The following is a 5,629-nucleotide window of genomic DNA, read 5'->3' on the forward strand; positions in this document are numbered from 1 at the left end:
CTTTAATATAATTAGTATTTAACACTTCTCATTTATATGTACAGCAGGAGTGCATATACGACTGTTGAGTGATTCAAGTACTTGAAGCAGGAAATGTCTTCGTCAAGGCCTATTTCCAGCTCTTCCAGCAGGAACAGCCAGAGCTCCCGGGCAAGGGTATTAGCAAAAACAGAACTTGGTGCTGAGCTCAACGCTGCATATGAAGAATCTGGTGAATACTTCGACTATTCCAAGATGGTTGAAGGCCAGCGGACCGCTCCACCTGTGCAGCCTGGGCGGCCGGAGAGGGTCATAGCCTACTTGCAGCACATTCAGAATGGAAAGATGATCCAACCATTTGGTTGCTTGTTGGTCCTTGATGAGAAGAGCTTCAGTGTTATCGCGTTCAGTGAGAACGCGCCAGAAATGCTAACAACGGTCAGCCATGAAGAACCTAGTGTTGATGATCCCCCAAGGCTAGTTATTGGTACAAATCTACGGTCTCTTTTCACTGACCAAGGTGCCACGGAACTGCATAGGGCACTAGGGTTTGCTGATGTTTCTTTGCTCAACCCTGTCTCAGTTCAATGCCAGACCTCAGGAAAGCGTTTCTATGCCATTGCTCATCGAGCAACTGGTTGTTTGGTGGTAGACTTTGAGCCTGTGAAGTCTATAGAATTTCCTGGCACTGCTGTTGGGGATTTGCAGTCTTACAAGCTTGCTGCCAAGGCAATCTCCAAAATCCAGTCACTGCCAGGTGGAAGCATGAAAGTGCTATGCAATACTGTGGTTAAGGAAATCTTTGATCTTACAGGATATGATAGGGTTATGGCTTATAAGTTTCATGAAGATGAGCATGGCGAGGTATTTGCCGAGATCAGAAAGTCTGGTCTTGAGACTTATCTAGGTCTGCACTATCCAGCCACGGATATCCCTCAAGTATCCAGGTTTCTTTTCATGAATAACAGGGTAAGGATGATTTGTGATTGCCATGCGAGATCCATAAAGGTCATCGAAGATGAGGCACTCCCCCTTTGATATTAGCTTGTTGGATTCAACACTCAGGGCCTCACACGGTTGTCACGTTCAGTATATGGAGAACATGAGCTCGATTGCATGCCTTGTCATGGCTGTTGTGGTTAATGATAATGAAGAGGATGATGAAATCGATTCTGAACAACCAGCACAACAACAGCAGCAGCAGAAGAAGAAACTATGGGGCCTCCTTGTTTGCCACCATGAGAGCCCCAGGTATGTCCCTTTGCCGCTGCGTTATGCTTGTGAGTTCGTAGCACATGTGTTTTCTGTCCATGTCAACAACGAGTTTGAATTAGAGGAAAAGTTGCACGAGAAGAGGATACTGAGGGTGCAAACAGTTCTCTATGAGATGCTGTTCAGAGAAGCCTCTCCCATGACTATAGTATCAGGGACACCCAATATCATGGACCTGGTCAACTGTGATGGTGCTGCTCTTTTGTATGGGGGCAAAGTATGGCGCCTGTGTAATGCCCCAACTGAGTCTCAGATACGTGATATTTCTTTATGGCTGTCAGAAGTTCACAGGGATTCCACTGGCCTGTGTACAGAGAGCCTCCATGATGCTGGCTATCCAGGAGCTTCTGCTCTCTGTGATAGGATTTGTGGAATGGCAGTGGCTAAGATCAACTCAAAGGATGCCCTTTTTGGTTCAGGTCATGTACAGCTGATGTGATCAGATGGGGAGGTGCAAACAATGATCCGTCGGGCATGGATGGCAGCAGAAAGTTGCAGCCTAGGTTGTCTTTCAAAGCATTCCTTGAAGTTGCCAAGATGAAGAGTTTGTCTTGGACTGATTATGAGATGGATGCTATTCATTCATTGCAACTTATACTTCGAGGGATGTTCAATGATACCATCAAGCCAACCTGGGAAGCTAATTTAGATAACTAGATTGCTGATCTCAAACATGATGGGCTTGCCGAATTTAAATAACCAGTGAAATGTTTCGTCTAATGGAAACAACAACCGTTCCAATCTTGGCAATAGATGGCAATGGACTTGTCAATGGGTGGAATCAGAAAGCAGCGGAATTGACAGGGCTAAGAGCTGATGATGATACAAGAAGACACATACTTACCCTTGTGGAGGAATCTTCTATACGGGCATCCACAATGTATAGATCGCCAAATCTGACACAAACAAGAATCTTGCTACGGAGTGCAATATGGCAATACCTTCACAGTATCGCTAGTTCCAAATTATTTGTAACGTGGGTCTGGATCGACATAACTAGTATAAAATAGGTTTTCCCCTCTCAGCAGCTCTCTCTCCTCACCCATCTCTTTCTTCCCCACCGGGCCTGAAACTCTATTCTTTATTCCATCAACAGATTTGGCACCAGAGCAGCTAGTTGCTCCGGTTCCCTCTTTTCTCTGATTTGAACTACCTCTACAATGTAGGGAACTAGTTCCAAAACCTAAAAGGTAAATTTGAAACCACTTTTAGCTACACATTGTGGGTGCTCTACTAGTTGTGCGTAGGATGCTATATCTAGCTTTACAGGGTGAGTAAGCTTGTTCTATTTGTTTTCTGTATTTACCCTCGAGGGAGACTACAAGGCAATGATTCACAATCCGAATCCACTCATTCCTCCTATATTTGAGGTTGATGAATATGGATGGGCTTCTGAGTGGAATGCTGCAATAACCAAGTTGACTAGGTGGCACAGAGATTGAAGTGCTTGATAAGATGCTTCTTGTTCAAGTGTTCGATAGTAGCAATGCCTCCCGAAAACTGCAAACGGAGGCCGAGCTATATGTAGCCCTTTATTTTTTAAAATTCGGAATCATAGTTTTTTAAGTTTTAAAAAAATCTGAAAAAAAATCTTGGATGTAGACAATGATGAAATCTACAAACATGCAAAATTTCAATGTGAAATTCTTTGTATTGTAGACTACAGAAAAATGGCAAAATCTGACAGGTTTTATAGCTTTGAAATGTGCACTATTCACTATTCTCAGATCCACACATTTATCATTTTTGTGTAGCCTAAAATACTATGAATTTAACAATGAGATTTTGCATGTTTGTAGATTTCATCATTGGCTACATCTAAGATTTTTTTCAAATTTTTTTGGAACTTAAAAATATGACTTAAGATTTTTTGAAAATAAAGAGCTACATGTAGCTCGGCCTCTATTTGTTCATGTTATCAACAGTGCATTATCTGGTGAAGAAATAGAAAAGTCCCCATTTGACTTCTTCGACCGAAGTTGGAAGTACATTGTGTGTCTTCTATGAGTGAACAGAAAGAAAAATGAGGGTGGTTGCGTTGCCACGGGTCCTTAAATTTAATTTCTCAATACACATATATAATTCACAACTACTATGAAAATTTCAAATACATCAAGGATATTAAAATTTCAAACAAATCAGGCAACATCGATGATTCGAAGTGGTAGACCATTCTGAAAGATTATGAGCATTCGAATCAGTTCCCGTGAATGGTTGGGCGCCATATCCAGTTTTGTACATTTTTTCTCTGTCGGACATGGAAGCATCATCTGTGCTCCATTTTTTTGATGGAAAAATGCTCCTTCTACATTAAAAAAGAACATTATGCGTAGTTGTGATCTTCTTGATTGACTGTGCATCTCTAAAGTTATCAAAAACTGTAAGCAATTTGGAAAGTCGTCAGTGCAGCTATAAGGATGGTTATGTTACATACAACTTTGAGGTGAAAATCTAAAAAAATATTTTCATCTCGCCTAACATGTTACATACTGCCCGTGACTCTCATGTGTAGGATGAAACAGATGCTCCCTCAAGTCTATTTAAAGTACATATAGCACATATAGATTGAATCATTTGTCAAGCATAATATACTTCCTTTTATGTGTTTGGTGAAAAAATGGTTTCCAATAATACCAGCTCTGGAGCTCTTAGCCTCTCAATAAATCATACCAGACGAGCGCTACAACATAAGATTTGAATTTAAAAAAATTAGGAGCAATGGATAACCAGGAGAATTACTCTCACCCAATATATAACTGTCGCTCTGCTTTCTTTTGCCATGGATTAATACATTTATACAAGTAATGATCAGATTAGTATCTCTCTATACCAGTCAAAGAAAAAGAAGATTAGTATCTTTGAGTATGCCAAGGAAACTGTCATTTTCTCTAGCTTTGAGCCCAATGTTGCGCAGCTTGTAGCATAGCACATACCATGTAAGTACACCATTAGCTGACACATTCTTAGTACCATGGATCTTGTATTCCTGTCATGATCAGCAGTAATTAGTAAGTGTATACGTAAATTCATATCATGATCGGCGGTAACCACATAATTTGGATTCACCTTCTCGAATGCTTCTTGAAGGATGCAAAGAGGATCTTCAGTAGCACATTCCAATTCAAGATTCTACCCTCCTTCATTTTTCGCAGCAAAGGCTTCCCATTCTGCAAGCATAAAGCAAATTAGTATTTTAGATTCGGATGTGCAAAAAAAATGAGCAAATAGGTATTTTGCATTGTTATCATACCTTTCCCTTATTATTTTGTGGGCCATACTGGATAAAATCTACCAACTGAAGATCTGTGACATGCTTCTCTGAAACTTCATGTCATCGTGGTGAACAGACAGATGCCATGGGATGACTTGAGTTGGGGCCGAATGTGCCCTAGAGGATTCGGGGGAGGGTTTTGGTTACACAAGGATGGAATTCGGATGGAACGCCGGTATCTTTATTGATGAACTTGGCCTTGGCCAGAGGTTGAAGAAGCACAGTACAAGCACTATCTCTCTAACTCTAACTCATCATCTGTCTAACAAGTACCCCGCGCAAGGGTGTGCTCCCTCTCCTTATATAGGGGAGAGGGTGGCTTACACGGGAAGAAACCCTAATGGCATCTTTGACTAGCCAAACTACTTTACAAAGCCTCATTGGCACCGAGGCGACACCGGTATGTCTTTAATCGGGGAAGGTGACATCCTCACGGTAGCTTTTACGTCATCTTCTGCTTTGGCTTTAGAGATTCAATTAAAGCTGATGTGCTCCGCTCATCCTTGTCCTTTAGTCCTTGAGGGAATCTTTGACCAGACTGCCGACGTGCTACAGTGTGGCTTGTGCCGGTACTCCGGTACCTTGTTAGCGTATTCCGGTATACCCCTTCTGGGATACCGGTATTGTTTCACTTAACCACGAACTTAACTTTGTTATCCGGAATAATCTTTAAACCGGTACCTCAACAGCCTAAACAAGGCTAGTTTGCCATGCCTTTGGCATACCGGGGGTCATCCCCCCAACATTAGTCCCCGAAGCTGGTATAGTCCGGCGGATTCTACCCGACGGACCATGCCAGGTTCCTATCTTAAAGTACCGGTTTAAAACCTTTCGGCGTCTCTGCCGAAACCACATCACCATATCTCTTCGAACAAACCTTCCGGCTTCTAGCCGAAACCATCTCATCATACCGGACTCAGCAAAAGCTTCCGGTATACTTTTCCGGTTGCTTTGCCATTAAATCTTCCTCGACGGAGACGAGAATATCTTGGAAACAGTGCCTGTCAGAGACATGCGCACTGTTTCTGACGCTCCAGTGTCAGGGGTCACTTCCCTTCGACTCCCGCGCTCACATTTAATGCACCGCACCGGATCCTTACGCCGCTC

At 42.4% G+C, this 5,629-nt stretch overlaps 1 pseudogene; it reads left to right on the forward strand.

Annotated features, from left to right (window-relative positions):
* Window positions 1-93: 93 nt before the first annotated feature.
* Window positions 94-3,306, forward strand: LOC124656556 (annotated as a pseudogene).
* The last annotated feature ends 2,323 nt before the right edge of the window (window positions 3,307-5,629 follow it).

The sequence above is a fragment of the Lolium rigidum genome, chromosome 5 (assembly GCF_022539505.1).
Source record: "Lolium rigidum isolate FL_2022 chromosome 5, APGP_CSIRO_Lrig_0.1, whole genome shotgun sequence".
Lineage (NCBI taxonomy): Eukaryota > Viridiplantae > Streptophyta > Magnoliopsida > Poales > Poaceae > Lolium > Lolium rigidum.